We start from the raw sequence: 17,464 nt of genomic DNA, 5'->3' as shown, positions 1-17,464 counted from the left end.
CAGATTCTTCTGCAAGATACTTTCTCCCTAGTGACCCTTGGACTTCTCAGACTTCCACTGCTTTCAGCCAAGAGAAAGCCTTGCTTTCTTCCAAAGTATAACGCCCCCACCCCTACCAGCACCCTAACTTGGCTTCCCTATTTCAATAAACGGTGCTACTATCGACCCATGCATTTCATCAAAAAGCCTAGAAACGTTGAGGGGGCAGAGAGGAAAAAAGAGGCCAAGAAATCACCAAGTCCGCTCATTCACTCACACTCCTCTTCCAATCTATCAAGTCCCAACAGCTCTACCTCCAAAATATCCCCCTAAAGCCACCATGAAGGTCTAAACCATTACTATCACTACCCCTGCCTCCTGTCCATGTGCCAATATCCATATGACCATGGCACTCTCCAACTCAATCTCCAGCCCAGGTTTCCCCCACAACTCAGACTCAAGGCCCAACTCCCTACTAACACCTGCAAGGAATGGCTTAATTAGAAGACCAACTTTCCAGCCCAGGCTCCCGCCTCTTTCCTTTACCCTAAGCACATCAGACTTCCCTCAGTTTCTGGGGGATATCCAGCCCTTTCCCACCTCAGGGCCTTTGCAGGTGCTGTCCTCTCAGCTGGAAGACCCTGTCCCTCAACTTGTCTCATAACTAGCTGCTTCTCATATTCCAGAGATTAACTGAAATGAGCTAGAAAAGTCACGGGGGAGAGATTATATGCACATATTATGTACCCACAACATTTTAAAGTAAAAAATAAATATAAAAGGAAGATAAAGCAGAAAGGAAGGGACATCAAAACTTGCAGGGGCCATGCTCAGAAGCCAAGAGCATGGCAGAGAGGGACCATGAGGGAAGAAGGGTGGATGAAAGAACAAGACACAGGAGACAGGTCTAGGAACAAAACCAGTGGGTACAGTGACAAAGGGGGGGCTGCAGAGAGGCAGGGACTAGATGGTAGTCTAGTCCCTGCAGGGGGAGCTGGTGCTGACAGGGCAGGAATGAGCAGCAAATTGGGAGAAGTCAGTAACAAGAGAGTGGACAAAGCAGGTAGGTTAGCTGCAAGTACATGGAGTGGCAGGTGGGGGATGGTAAGGTGCATGGGGGGAAGGTGACAGGTGTGAGGGAAGAGATGATAGGGATGGAAGGAACAGGGCAGTGTGGGTTAAAGTGAGGTTGGATGACTGGTGATATCTGAAGCAGTGATGGGGAGTGTGACGGGAAAGAGGAGAGGTGAGGGAAAGAGGGGGAATAACCGAAAGGAGAGTCAGTGAAGGCACAAGAGGGGTGATGACAGTGGGCACTGAAAGTTCTCCCACCAACAGGCAGGAGAGAAGCACTGGGGTCATTAACAGCAGGGCAGGACTAATGGGAAGGGTCCCTGTTCCCTAACATAAGGGATAAAGAAGGTCGCATAAAAGAGGGGACAGGCACTGACATCAGAGGAGAACTGATGGGGAGGGCCTTGACAGGAACACAGGGGTCCTGATGCAAAGAGGGGAAGGACACGACAGGCAGGATGGGGGAAGACACTTCTGAGGGAAACTTACTGGTGGCAGAGTTCACTGACAGAGGACACTGGCACTGACAGGGGGTAACTGACAGAGAAGATCAATGACAGATGGGGGCATCACTGACAGAAGCACTGGGACTAACAAGGAAGGGCACTGGCAGGGGAGGGACTATGTGGTCAGTGACTGACGGGTACAGGTGGGGGTGCAGGCACTGATGGGAAGGGGGGACATGACAAAAAGAAAAGAATTGCCTGGAGGGGACACTGGCTGATGGGGGACACTGATTGCCAGGAGGGGACACTGATGAGGGGCAGACTGGACCGATGTTGGGGAGCAGCGACCAATAGCAGAGGCACCGACCAGTGGGGGGACTGACCAATTCAGGGGCACTGACTGACGAGAGGAGCATGACGTGCAAGGGGCACTGACTGGTGGGGTGAGGGGACACTGACTGGTGCAGGAGGCACTGACAGGAGGGGGACAGAATGAGGGCACTGACTGTGGAGGGCATTGATGGGGGAGCACTGACTGACGGCAGGGAACTGACTGGGGAGGCACTCACTGACTAGGGGGTCACTGACTGGAGGGGGCGCTGGGGGGGAACTGACTGGGGGGGAACTGGCTGCGGGGGGGGACTACAGAGGGTACTGAGGGGGGAACTGACTCGGGGGAGAACTGACTGGGGGGGCAGTGACGGGGAGGCATTGACTGGAGAGGGTACTGAGGGAGGAACTGACTGGGGGAACTGCCTGGGGGGAACTGACTGGAGGGGAACTGACTGGAGGGGGCACTGACGAGAGGGGGAGCTGACTGGGGGGGAGCTGACTGGGGGAAAACTGACTGCGGGGAGCTGACTGGAGGGGAACTGACTGGAGGGGGAGCTGACTGGGGGGAACTGATTAGAGGGGACACGTGGGGGCACTGACTGGGGGGAGCTGACTGGAAGGGACACTGGTGGGGACACTAACTAGGGGGCACTGACTGATGGGGGGAACTGAGTGGAGGGAACACTGACTGATGGGTAGGAACTGATGGGGGGGCACTGACTGGGGAGAGCTGACTGGAGGAGACACTGACGAGGGAGGAACTGACGGTGGGAGGCCCCCACTGACTGGAGGTGCAACTGACTGACTGAGGGGGAACTGACTGGAGGAGGAACTGACAGGGGAGGGGGAACTGACTGTGGGGACACTGACTAGAGGAGGCACTGATGGGGGGACTAACTGCAGGAGAACTGATGAGGGCACTGACTGGGGGTAACTGACTGGAGAGGGCAGTGGCTGATTTGAGGGGGCACTGACTGGAGGGAAACTGAGAGGCACTGACTGGAGTGGGCACTGACTTGGGAGGGCACTAACTAGGGGGAAACTGACTGGGGGGAAAACTGGAGGAGGCACTGACAGGGGGTACTGACTGGTGAGAACTGACGACTTGGGGGGAACTGACTTGGGGGGGCAATGACTGGGGGAAACTGACTAGAGGGGAACTGACTTGGGGGGCACTGACCAGGGGAACTGACTGGAGTGCGAACTGACTTGGGGGGGAACTGACTGGAGGGGGAACTGACTTGGGGGGGCAATGACTGGGGGGAGCTGACTGAAGGGGCGCTGACTAGGTGGGAAGTGACTTGGGGGGCCCTGACTGGGGGACACTGACTAGGGGTGTACTGACTAGGGGGATACTGACTAGGTGGGAAGTGACTTGGGGGGAACTGACTGGAGGGGGAACTGACTTGGGGGGCCAATGACTGGGGGGAGCTGACCGGAGGGGACACTGACTGGGGGGAAACTGGAAGGACACTGACTAGGTGGGAAGTGACTTGGGGGGAAGTGACTGGAGGGGGAACTGACTTGGGGGGGCAATGACTGGGGGAGCTGACTGGAGGGGACACTGACTGGGGGGCACTGACTAGGGGGGCACTGACTGGGAGAACTGACTAGGGGGGCACTGACTAGAGGGACACTGACTAGGTGGGAACTGACTGGGGGTGCACTGACTAGGGGGGCACTGACTTGGGGGGCACTGACTAGGTAGGAACTGACTTGGGGGGAACCGACTAGGGGGGCACTGACTAGGGGGGCACTGACTAGGTGGGAACTGACTTGGGGGGAACTGACTAGGGGGGTACTGACTTGGGGGGCACTGACTAGGTGGGAACTGATTGGGGGGCACTGACTGGGAGAACTGACTAGGTGGGAACTGACTAGGTGGGAACTGACTTGGGGGGCACTGACTTGGGGGGCACTGACTAGGTGGGAACTGACGGGGGGCACTGACTTGGGGGGCACTGACTAGGTGGGAACTGACTAGGTGGGAACTGACTTGGGGGGCACTGACTTGGGGGGCACTGACTAGGTGGGAACTGACTTGGGGGGCACTGACTTGGGGGGCACTGACTAGGTGGGAACTGACTAGGTGGGAACTGACTTGGGGGGCACTGACTGGGAGAACTGACTAGGGGGGCACTGACTAGGGGGGCACTGACTAGGTGGGAACTGACTTGGGGGGCACTGACTGGGGGTGCACTGACTGGGAGAACTGACTAGGGGGGCACTGACTTGGGGGCACTGACTAGGGGGGCACTGACTTGGGGGGCACTGACTAGGTGGGAACTGACTAGGTGGGAACTGACTTGGGGGGGCAATGACTGGGGGAGCTGACTGGAGGGGACACTGACTGGGGGGCACTGACTAGGGGGGCACTGACTGGGAGAACTGACTAGGGGGGCACTGACTAGAGGGACACTGACTAGGTGGGAACTGACTGGGGGTGCACTGACTAGGGGGGCACTGACTAGGGGGGCACTGACTTGGGGGGCACTGACTAGGTAGGAACTGACTTGGGGGGAACTGACTAGGGGGGCACTGACTAGGTGGGAACTGACTTGGGGGGAACTGACTAGGGGGGTACTGACTTGGGGGGCACTGACTAGGTGGGAACTGATTGGGGGGCACTGACTGGGAGAACTGACTAGGTGGGAACTGACTAGGTGGGAACTGACTTGGGGGGCACTGACTAGGTGGGAACTGACGGGGGGCACTGACTTGGGGGGCACTGACTAGGTGGGAACTGACTTGGGGGGCACTGACTTGGGGGGCACTGACTAGGTGGGAACTGACTAGGTGGAAACTGACTTGGGGGGCACTGACTGGGAGAACTGACTAGGGGGGCACTGACTAGGTGGGAACTGACTTGGGGGGCACTGACTGGGGGTGCACTGACTGGGAGAACTGACTAGGGGGGCACTGACTTGGGGGCACTGACTAGGGGGGCACTGACTTGGGGGGCACTGACTGGGGGTGCACTGACTAGGGGGGCACTGACTAGAGGGGCACTGACTTGGGGGGCACTGACTGGGAGAACTGATTAGGGGGGCACTGACTAGGTGGGAACTGACTAGGTGGGAACTGACTGGGGGTGCACTGACTAGGGGGGCACTGACTTGGGGGGCACTGACTTGGGGGACACTGACTGGGAGAACTGACTAGGTGGGAACTGACTTGGGGGGAACTGACTTAGGGGGAACTGACTAGGTGGGAACTATACTAGGTGGGAACTGACTAGGTGGGAACTGACTTGGGGGGAACTGACTAGGTGGGAACTGACTTGGGGGGCACTGACTAGGTGGGAACTGACTTGGGGGGCACTGACTGGGAGAACTGACTAGGTGGGAACTGACTTGGGGGGCACTGACTAGGTGGGAACTGACTTGGGGGGAACTGACTTAGGGGGAACTGACTAGGTGGGAACTGACTAGGTGGGAACTGACTAGGTGGGAACTGACTTGGGGGGAACTGACTAGGTGGGAACTGACTAGGTGGGAACTGACTTGGGGGGAACTGACTTGGGGGGAACTGACTAGGTGGGAACTGACTTGGGGGGCACTGACTAGGTGGGAACTGACTAGGTGGGAACTGACTTGGGGGGAACTGACTAGGTGGGAACTGACTTGGGGGGCACTGACTAGGTGGGAACTGACTTGGGGGGAACTGACTTGGGGGGCACTGACTGGGGGGCACTGACTTGGGGGGAACTGACTAGGTGGGAACTGACTTGGGGGGCACTGACTGGGGGTGCACTGACTGGGGGAAACTTGACTGGGGAACTGACTTGGGGAGCAGTGACTGACTGAGGGGGCATTGACTGACTGGTAGATAACTATCTGGAGGGGCACTGACTGACTCGGGGGAAGTGACTTGGGGGGCACCGGCTGACCCGGAACCGGGTCCGAGCGGCGTGCGGCCGCACTCACCTGCCCTGCGGGCCGGGCGTCGCGGCAGCTCCTCGGAGGCCCGTGTGGAGGCCCGAACGGAGGCCAGGGCGCTGGTGGAGGCAAAGCCCAGGCGGCCTCGGGCGGGCCGCACACACATGGGCCCGGCCCGGGGCGCAGCGCCTACGGACACCGGCGCGGCCGGCCGGCGGCTCGAGACCGACTCGGGGCCGCGGGCGGCACTCGGATCGCTCCAAAATGGCGGCAGCGGCGCACGAGCGCGCGCTCGGGGGCGGGGTCTCCGCGTGGGGCGCGCACGCTCGGGGGCGGGGCCGCGCGGGTGGGCGGGGCCGGGACGTGACCCAGCTCTCCCCGCCCCCTGGAGCGGGGCGCTGGGTCCCGCCGGCGTAGGAGAACGAGGACTTGATCGTGCTGAGTCCCGGCCACGGAGGGGTGTCTGCCGCCTTGGAGTGGGTGGAGTAAGGGTGCGGCTTTCCCCTTTTACGTTTCCCTCTGAGGTATTGGCTAAAGTTTTGTGCAAGCATAATTAATTTTCTTTCTTTTTTTTTTTTTTTTTTAAAAGACGGGGGTTTCACCATGTTGGTCCGGCTGGTCTTAAACTCCCGACCTCAGGTAATCCGCCCTCCTTGGCCTCCAAAGTACTTGGATTACAGGCGTGAGCCACCACGCCCGGCCTGCATAATTAATTTTCTCATAGCCACGAAACAATCCTCCAGTGGCCTGATGCAGTTTGAAAGTCAGACACCTGGGGCAGGGGTTTCCCCCGTGGCTCGGGGAAGGGCCTGCTCCGCTGGCCCTAATGTCCTGCCTCAGGCCCCTCCCAGAGGCCAAGGGGCGTGAACACCCCCCACCCGCAGCAGCAGGAGCGGGCTCAGCCCCGGAGGCCAGGCCAGGCCAGGCCCCTCCCCGTCCCGCGTCCTGCGTGGACCCGGAGCACCTGAGCCGTCTCGAGACACTGTTTTCTCCAGGTGCCCCACGGGTTCTTGCACGGCATTTTGCAAATTAAGTATATGCCTATTTAACAAGAGCCGGAATTGTTTAATTCCATCTAACTAATCTCTAGAATGATCACTATTGTTTCAGATGTCAGAGCGAGCCGTCGGTAAATGTTGGCAAACATAGGACACTTAAGAGATTTCTAAACCTTTTTTCCTTTTGTCAGTGAATACATTCTCTCAGCTCCACATTCACCGATGCTCTCTGCGAAAGCGGATCTGGGCCGCTCAAATAAATATTCAGTATTCAGTATTTCGGGTAGCGCGCGGTGGCTCACGCCTGTAATCCCAGCACTTTGGGAGGCCGAGGCGGGTGGATCACGAGGTCAAAAGATCGAGACCATCGTGGTCAACATGGTGAAACCCCCCGTGTCTACTAAAAATACAAAAAAAAAAAATTAGCTGGGCATGGTGGCGCATGCCTGTAATCCCAGCTACTCGGGAGGCTGAGGCAGGAGAATTGCCTGAACCCAGGAGGCGGAGGTTGCGGTGGGCCGAGATCGCGCCACTGCACTCCAGCCTGGGTAACAATCGAAACTCCGTCTCAAAATAAAAAAATATATATATACGTTCAGTATTTCTCCATTGCCAGCTGGCGCTGTTAGGCTTAATCGGTAGAGGGCGCCAGAGAGACGTTTCAACCCGTTGCGGCTGGCGGGCCCCGGGGGTTCCCCTATGTCAGTCTCCTGCCCTGGTCAGCAGCACCCTCCTCATCGAGTTTTTTGGTTTTTATTTATTTTGAGATCCCTCCTCTGTCTCCCAGGCTGGAGTGCAGTGGTGCGATCTCGGCTCACTACAACCTTCATCTCCCAGGTTCAAGATTCTCCTGCCTCAGCCTCCCCAGTGGCTGGGATTACAGGCAGCAAATTTTTGTATTTTTAGTAGAGACAGGGTTTCACTATGTTGGCCAGGCTGGTCTTGAACTCTTGACCTCGTGATCCACCTCTCGGCCTCCCTAAGAGCTGGGAAGACAAGCGTGGGCCACCGCGCCCAGCCTCCTCCGTGGTTTTATAGCGGAGGTCTCTGGCGAGCCTTTCCCCAACAACAGCTTTTCCCCTGGTATCCTAAGGGCAGATTTCTGGCAGGTTCCGTTGAAGGAACGTCCAGGAACTCGGGGTAAAGAAGCCTCAGCCGCACAACCTAAAAAAGAGACGCCCTGCATTCGGTAGGCTCTGCCCTCCGGTAGTCGCTGCCCTCGCTGTGGTCTCCTTTGCAGAAGCTGGAGGTGCTACTGCTGAATTGAGCTGCAGAATGGGGACTGGGGCCAGGGTCACCAGATGTGAGAGATGCCCTCACTGCCCTTTTGCAGCCCTGAGCACGTGCAACTCTCGCCTGATCTTGATACCCTTATTGTGCTCAGCCAGTGCACCTGGGCTCAGCAGGAGCCCCTGTCCTCCTCTCACACCCACACTGGATTCATCAGCAAGTGTGTTCCCTCCACTGCGACATGTGATAACGCCATGTTGGAAATAGATGCTTTGTGCTGCAAAGAAAAATCAGCACTGAGACAAAAGATCTTTCAGCAACGCAATTTTTACTTCCTGGACTGCAGGAAGGGTATCCTTGCTAGCCATCGTGCCACGAGAATACAATGAACAAAGGAACACCCACAAATGTATTCCTTATGCATTTGGGGTCGTCCTTACTGCTCTGTCTGATCTCCATTGGCGGGAGCCAGACCTCACCATCTAAACTAAAACCCAATTGGCTGACAACTTAAAACTGTTCTAAACAGGTAAAAGCAATGGAGAGCTGGGACATACCTGTGAGCACGTCCAGCTCAGATTATCTTGGTTAAAGTACAAGGGCACACAGTGTACTACGTGCCTGTAAGCATGGCGTCTCTAACAGCTACACAGGTTAGGGCTTAACAAAGTTAACGAGAAAGGAAACTTGAAAAAGGAGCTTTCCTACTTCCCACACTCCGCTACCAACGTCTGGTTCAAAACCAGTTTCTCTCACCTGACTCCCAGTAGTTTCCAATGGAGGCTCCCTGCATCTGTCCTCGAGCACTTGCTGTAGGTGAGCTTGCTAAGCAGCCAGAGGGCTCCAGTTAAAATAGATCCAATTGGCTGGGCGTGGTGGCTCACATTTGTAATCCCAGCACTTCGGGAGGCCTAGGCAGGAGGATCGCTGGAGCCCAGGAGTTTTAAGAACAGCCTGGGCGACAAGTGGGCCCTGTCTCTACGAAAAATTTAAAAATTAGCCAGGCGTGGTGACGAACTTGTAATCCCAGCTACTTGGCCACCTGTGGCGGGAGGATTGCTTGAGCCTGGGAAGTAGAGGCTGCAGTGAGCTATGATCTTGCCTCTTCATTCCAGCCCAGGTGACAGAACAAGACCCTGTCTCAAAAAAAGGAAAGGGCCAGGAGTGGTGGCTCATACCTGTAATCCCAGCAGTTTGTGAAGCCGAGGTGGGCAGATCATTTGAAGGCAGGACCAGCCTAGCCAACATGGTGAAACCCCTTCTCTGCTAAAAATACAAAAAATTAGCTGGGGTGGTGGCAGGCACCTGTAGTCCCAGCTACTTGGGAGGCTGAGGCAGGAGAATCACTTGAACCCAGGAGGTGGAGGTTGCAGTGAGCTGAGATCGCATCACTGCACTCTAGCCTGGGTGATAGAGTGTTTCTGTCTCTAAATAACAAAATAAAATGAAATAAAATAAAATTGGTCAGATCACGTCTTCCCTACCCCCAGGAGCTCCTGCCTCGCAGGCTGAACAAGGCCCCTCCTGTGGCCCACAGGGCCCTACCTGATCTGAGCTTCCCTCTCCCACTCCCTGTGCTCATGGCTCCCAGCCCGACCACCTTCTGCCACCGGCCACTGGCTCGCGCTGTCCCTGCACCCCCACAGGCCCTTCCTTGGTCATTGCTGCGCTGGTGACTGGCCGCCGAGGTCTTCACTGCCCTTCCCTGCCCGGGTTTCCCTGGTCACTGGGTTTCAACTCTCTCTCTCACACACCACACACACGCCCATGCACACCTCACATACCACATCACACCACACACAGCACACACACCCCACACATATATCACACACCCACACACCACACACACCCCCACGCACACCACACACAAACTCAGAGCACACACCACAAACACCCCCATGCACACCTCACACACACCACATCACACCACACACACCCCACACACACCACACACCATACACACCCCCACGCACACTGCACACAAACTCACAGCACACACCACAAACTCAGCATACACCACACACACACCCATGCACACCTCACACACACCACATCACACCACACACACCCCCACACACACCCCCACGCACACCACAAACTCACAGCACACACCACACACAAACACACCACACACAAACCCATGCACACCACACTACACACACCACACCACACACACACCACATACACCCCCACACACCACACATACCACACACCACACACGCTATGAACCACACTACACACACCACACCACATACACCACACACACCCCACACACACCACACAACACACCACACAACACATGCACACGACACACACCACACCACACGCACACCACACCATCAGGCACACCACACACACCCCACCACGCACACACCATACACACCACACACACCACACCATGCACACCACACTACACACACCAAACCACACACCACACCACACACACCACACACATACCACACCACACACACCACAACCATACCACACACATACACACAACCCTACACACCCCACACACACCCATACACATACCACACACACCACAAACACACTACACATACCACACTCCACACAGAGCATACCCCCACACACACACCACACACACCCATACATACCCCACACCACACATCCCACACACATACACCACACATAACACACCACACACACCCCCATTTCACACCACACACATACATCACACATACACACCACACACACCCATACATACCCCATACCACACACAACACACCACACATGCCCCACACACCCCACACACCACACCACACACACCCCTATTTCACACCACACACATACATCACACATACACACACACCACACACCACACTAAACACCCAGCACACACACACACCACACACACCCCCAAACACACCACACACATGTCCAACACACTCCACACCACACACACATACACACCACATAAACCATACAGCACACACACCACATACACACTCCACACATACCACATACCATACACATACTACACATCACACAAACCCCACACACTGCACACCACACAACTACATACATACAACCACACACTCCACATCACACACAGACTACACACACCACATACTACCCACCACACACACCACGCATCCCACACTCCACACCACACAAACACCACACACGCACTACACACCCCACACACCACACACACATATACACCACATACCCCACGTACCACACACCACACACGCTACAAACCACATGCATGCCACTCACCACACACTACACACACCACACACACAGACACCACCACACACACTACACACCACACACCACATACCACAGCACACACAGACCACACGCACTACACACACATACCAGATACACCAAACACACCACACATACACCCCAACACACCCCCCACACACCACACACACCACACACACTGCACCACACACACACACACCACACACACATCCCACACATTACACCCACACACCCCACACATAGCACACACATTACACCCACACACATAGCACACCCACACACCCCACACATAGCACACACACACACCCCACACACAGCACACACACACACCACACACGCACCCACACACACACTAGTTCACCACCTTCCCTACTTGGTTTATCCTCCTTCAAAATTTTATCAGTAGGGCTGGGCGCAGTGGCTGACACCTGTAAGCCTAGTACTTTGGGAGGCCGAGGTGGGCGGATCATTTCAGGTCAGGAGTTCAAGACCAGCCTGGACAATATGGTGAAACCCCATCTCTACTAAGCTGTAATCCCAGCTACTTGAGAAGCTGAGGCAGGAGAATCACTTGAACCCGGGAAGTGGAGGTTACAGCGAGCTGAGATTGCATCACTGCATTCCAGCCTGGCCAACAGAGTGAGACTCCCTCTCAAGGAAAAAGATTGTGTCACTAGTTACGGTTCACTAAAGGGACAGAAACCACACAATGATTTCAACAGGGAAAGTTTGGTATAAAAATATTACCAGGCCAGGCGCGGTGGCTCAAGCCTGTAATCCCAGCACTTTGGGAGGCCAAGGCGGGTGGATTACGAGGTCAAGAGATTGAGACCATCCTGGTCAACATGGTGAAATTGCGTCTCTACTAAAAATACAAAAATTAGCTGGGCCTGGTGGCACGGCCTCTAGTCCCAGCTACTCAGGAGGCAGGAGAATTGCCTGAACCCAGGAGGCGGAGACTGGGGTGAGCTGAGATCTCACCACTGCACTCCAGCCTGGGTAACAAGAGCAAAATTCCATCTCAAAAAAATATGTATATATATTATCAACAAGAATAAATTAATTATAAAGTAATAAAGTTTCAAGAAAGGACAGTCTGGCCTGGGCAACACAGTGAGAGCCTGTCTCTACAAAAAAAAAATTTTTTTTTGAGACAGAGTTTCGCTCTTGTTGCCCAGGCTGGAGTGCAACGGTGAATGAAATCTTGGCTCACCAAAACCTCTGCCTCCTGGGCTCAAGTGATTCTCCTGCCTCAGCCTCCCAAGTAGCTGGGATTACAGGCATGCACCACCTTCCCCGGCTAGCATTTTTAGTAGAGATGGTGTTTCTCCATGTTGGTGAGTCTGGTCTCAAACTCCTGACCTTAGATGATCTGCCTGCCTCGGCCTCCCAAAGTGCTGAGATTACAGGCATGAGCCACCGCACCTGCCCTCCTCCTGTTAAAATTTTTAAAAATTAGCCAGGCATGGTGGTGCACGCCTGTACTCTGGGGGCTGAGGTGGGAGGATTGCTTGAGCACCCTTAAAAAAATGTTAAAAATTAGGCCAGGCGCAGTGGCTCACCCCTGTAATCCCAGCACTTTGGGAGGCCGAGGCGGGTGGATCACAAGGTCAACAGATCGAGACCATCCTGGTCAACATGGTGAAACCCCGTCTCTACTAAAAATACAAAAAATTAGCTGGGCATGGTGGAGTGTGCCTGTAATCCCAGCTACTCGGGAAGCTGAGGCAGGAGAATTGCCTGAACCCAGGAGGCGGAGTTTGCGGTGAGCTGAGATCCCGACATTGCCTGGGTAACGAGACTCCAGCCTGGGTAACGAGAGCGAAACTCCATCTTAAAAAAAAAAAAAAAATGTTAACAATTAGGCCAGGCGCGGTGGCTCACGCCTGTAATCCCTGCACTTTGGGAGGCCGAGGCAGGTGGATCATGAGGTCAAGAGATCGAGACCATCCTGGCCAATAAGGTGAAATCCTGTCTCTCTCTCTCTTTTTTTTTTTTTTTAAATGGGGTTTTACCATGTTGGTCAGACTGGTCTTGAACTCCTGACCTCAGTTGATCCGCCCGCGTTGGCCTCCAAAGTGCTTGGATTACAGGTGTGAGCCACCACGCCTGGCCCGAAACTCTGTGTCTACTAAAAATACAAAAATTAGCTGGGCGTGGTGGCACGTGCCTGTGGTCCGAGCTACATGGGAGGCTGAGGCACGAGAGTTGCTTGAACCTGGGAGGCGGAGGTTGCAGTGAGCCAAGACCGCACCACTGCATTTCAGCCTGGCCCTGGTGACAAAACAAGACTCTGTCTCAAAAAACAAAAAAAATTTTTTTTTTAATTAGCTGGGTATGGTGGTGCACACCTGTAGCCTCAGCTACTCTGGAGGCTGAGGTGGGAGGATTTCCTGAGCCCTAGTGAGCCATGAGCACGCTGTTGTGCTCCAACCTGGGTGACAGAGCAAGACCTTGTCTCTAAATTAATTAATTAAAATAAAGAAGGAACAGCCCAGGTGTGGTGGCTTACATCTGTAATCCCAGCACTTGGAGAGGCTGAGGCAGGAGGATCACTTGAGGCCAGGAGTTTGAGACCAGCCTGGACCATACAGTTAGACCCAGTCTCTAAAAAATGTTTTTATAAGTTAGTGAGGTATGCTGATGTGTTCCTGTTGTCCTGCTTGAGTCCAGGAGGTCAAAGCTGCAGTGAGCTGTGATTGCACCACTGTACTCCAACCTGGGCAACAGAGTAAGACCCTATTAAAGAGAAAGAAAGAAAGAGAGAGCGAGAGAGAAAGAAAGAGGAAGGAAGGAGAGAGAGGGAGGAAGGAAGGAAAGAGAGAGAGAGGAAGGAAGGGAGGGAGGGAGGGAAAGAGGGAGAGGAGGGAATGGGAGGGGAAGGGGGAGGGGAGGAAGGAGAGAAAGGAAAGAAAAGAGAGAATAAGGAACGGAGGGAAGGAGGGAGACAGAAGAAAGGGAGGAAGGGAAGAGGAAAGAAAGAAAAAGAAAGGAAGATAGAAAAGGAAGAAAGAAAGAAAAAAAGAAAGAAAGAAAGAAAAAGAAAGGAAGAGAAAGAAAGAAAGAAAGAAAGAAAGAAAGAAAGAAAGAAAGAAAGAAAGAAAGAAAGAAAGCCTGCCTGCCATGGTGGCTCATGCCTGTAATCCCAGCACTTTGGGAGGCTAAGGCAGGCGGATCACCTCAGGTCAGGAATTTAAGACCAGCCCAAACAACGTGGTGAAACCTGTCTCTACTAAAAATACAAAAAATAGCCGGGTGTGGTGGCACGTGCCTGCAATCCCAGCTACTTGGGAGGCCTAGGCAGGATAATTGCTTGAATCCGGGAGGCAGAGGTTGCAGTGAGCCGAGATTGCGCCATTGCACTCCAGCCTCGGTGACAGAGCAAGACTCTTGTCTTGGGAAAAAAAAAAAAAAAAACTTAGAAGGGGGTTCCTTCCCCACGGGTGGGAGTTGATTCCTTGTTAGAGAAGTGTGGATGTGTCCAGGAGGTTCCCTGGATTGTCCTGGGGTGGAGCTGATCCACAGCCACTGAGGAGAGGCTGGCGGGCAGGAATGCACCCCTCTAAGTGCAGGTGGGCCAAAGCTGGAAAATCAACCTCTGAAGTGCCTGTGAGGCTCACTGGGAATCTCTCCATGGAGTTGGCATGGAAACTCAGTGGCGAGCTATCCCCAGGGGTGGCACCAAAAGGTGGTGAGGATGAGTACAACTGCAGATTTCAGAAGACGTTAGCCGGGCACAGCGTGCGCTGGCAGCCATGCAGCAGGAGCTGGAGAAGGAATGCAGGTGGGTGCTGGGAAGCCCCTTCCTCCTGCACCCTCTCCTGGCTGAGCTTCCAGAGTGCTGGGATTCAAGCTTGAGCCACTGCGCCTGGCCAGCGTGTCATGTGAGACGCAACACTGAGGCCGAGTGCGGGCAGTGGCAGCGCAGACAACACCTCCTCAAAAAAAAAAAAGACAACATTAGCCAGGTGTGGTGGCCCATGCCTGTAATCCCAGCACTTTGGGAGGCCAAGGCAGGTGGATCACAAGGTCAAGAGTTTGAGACCAGCCTGGCTAACATGATGAATCCCCATCTCTACCAATAATGTAGAAATTAGCCGGGTGTGGTGGCCCATGCCTGTAATCCCAGCACTTTGGGAGGCCTACGTGGGCAGATCACGAGGTCAGGAGATCGGGACCAGCCTGGCCAACATGGTGAAACCCCATCTCTACTAAAATACAGAAAATTAGGCAGGCATGGTGGCAAGCACCTGTAGTCCCAGCTACTCAGGAGGCTGAGACGGGAGAATCGCTTGAACCCGGGAGGCAGAGGTTTCGGTAATCTGTGGATCCAATGTAATTCATGGCAAAATCTCAGCAGATTTTTTTCTTTGAGACAGAGTCTTGCTCTGTCGCCCAGGCTGGAGTGCAGTGGCATGATCCCGTCTCCTGGGTTCAGGCCATTCTCCTGCCTCGGCCTCCCGAGTAGCTGGGATTACAGGTGGGTGCCACCATGCCCAGCTAATTTTTGTGTATTTTTAGTAGAGAAGGGGTTTCTCCATGTTGGTCAGGCTGGTCTCAAATTCCCGACCTCAGGTGATCCACCCGCCTTGGCCTCCCAAAATGCTGGGATTAGAGGCATGAGCCATCACACCTGTCCTCAGCTGCTGGTTTTTTTTTATTGTTGTTGTCTTTAATAATGCAACTTAAAGCTGGTGTTTTTTATTGGTGGTAGAAACTGACAAGCCAAGCAAACACTAACATCTGTATAGCTATGCAAATAATCAAGATAGTCAAAACGATTTTGAAAAAGAACAAAGCTGAAGGATTTACACTACGTGATCTCAAAACTTATTATGAAACTAGAATAATGAACACAGGTCTGGGCGCAGTGGCTCACACCTGTAATCCCAGCACTTTGGGAGGCTGAGGCAGGCAGATCACCTAAGGTCAGTAGTTCAAGACCAGCCTGGCTAATATGGGAAGCGAAACACCATCTCTACTAAAAATACAAAAATTAGCTGGGCGTGGTGGCGCACACCTGTAATCCCAGCCACTAAGGAGGCTGAGGCAGGAGAATCGCTCGAACCTGGGAGGCGGAAGTTGCGGTGAGCCATTGTACTCCAGCCTGGGTGACAGAGTGAGACTCCATCTCAAAAAAAAAAAAAAGAAAGAGAAAGAAAAACATGTAGATCAAGGGAACAGAATAGAGAATACAAAACCCTCAATATTATCATCAATTGATTTTTGTTATGGAAGTGCTAAGTCTGTTTATTTAGAGATGAGCTCTCACTCTGCTGCTTCCGCTGGAGTGCAATGGTGTAACTACAACTCACTACAGTCTCCAGCTCCGGGGCTCAGGCAGTCCTCCTGCTTCAGCCTCCCCAGTAGCTGGAACTACGGCATGAGCTACCACACCTCGCTCCTAAGTCAATTTTATGGGGAAACAATATATTTTTCCATAAATGGCATTGGAATAACTGATTGTCCATATTTAAAAAGAAAGAATTTAGGGTCAGGTGCAGTGGTTCAGGGCTGTGATCCCAGCACTTTGGGAGGCCGAGGTGGGTGGATCACGAGGTCAAGAGATCGAGACATCCTGGCCAACACGGTGAAACCCCATCTCTACTAAAAATACAAAAAATTAGCTGGGCATGGTGGCGCGTGCCTGTAGTCCCAGCTACTTGGGAGGCTGAGGCAGGAGAATTGCTTGAACTAGGGAGGTGGAGGTTGCAGTGAGCCGAGATTGCGCCACTGCACTCCAGCCTGGAAACAGAACGGGACTGTCTCAAAAAAAAAAAAAAAAAAACCTGAAATGAGTCTTGTGGGACTAAAATCCAGGTGTTGTCTTCTCTCAAGAAGCTCAGGGGAAAACCTGTGTCCTCGCCTTTTCCAGCTTGTCCTATATCCCTCGGTTCATAGGGTCTTCTTCCATCTTCAAAGCCAGCAGCTGAGCATCTTCCAGGTTCTCTCTCAGATCCCAGCATCACACTGACTTCTCTGACTCTGACTCTAAGCCTCCTACCTCTTTCTCTTTCTTTTTTTTTTTTTTTTTTTTTGAGACGGACCAGGCTGGAGTGTAATGGTGCAATCTCGGCTCACTGCAACCTCCTCCTCCTGGGTTCTAGCGATTTTCCTGCCTCAGCCTCCCGAGTAGCTGGGATTACAGGCGCCTGCCACCATGCCCGGCTAAGTTTTGTATTTTTAGTAGAGACGGGGTTTCACCATGTTGGCCAGGCTGGTCTCTAACTTCTGACCTGAAATGATGCCCTCCACCCCTCGGCCTCCCAAAGTGCTGGGATTACAAGGTGTTAGC

The 17,464-nt window shown here is 53.9% G+C and overlaps 1 protein-coding gene across 50 annotated transcripts in view; it reads right to left on the bottom strand.

Moving 5' to 3' along the window:
- The window catches only part of PPP6R2 (protein phosphatase 6 regulatory subunit 2), a 91,645-nt gene extending 85,663 nt beyond the window's left edge, over window positions 1-5,982 (bottom strand). For all 50 annotated transcript variants that reach the window (XM_035274320.3, XM_078344219.1, XM_078344254.1 and 47 more), the window contains exon 1: window positions 5,759-5,982. The gene's annotated coding sequence lies outside the window, so the exon portion shown is untranslated. The remainder of the gene's footprint in view (window positions 1-5,758) is intronic.
- Window positions 5,983-17,464: the final 11,482 nt, after the last annotated feature.

The sequence above is a fragment of the Callithrix jacchus genome, chromosome 1, assembly GCF_049354715.1.
Source record: "Callithrix jacchus isolate 240 chromosome 1, calJac240_pri, whole genome shotgun sequence".
Classification (NCBI taxonomy): domain Eukaryota; kingdom Metazoa; phylum Chordata; class Mammalia; order Primates; family Cebidae; genus Callithrix; species Callithrix jacchus.
Note: the sequence above shows the minus strand (reverse complement) of the source record. Positions and strands in the feature narration are given on the sequence as shown.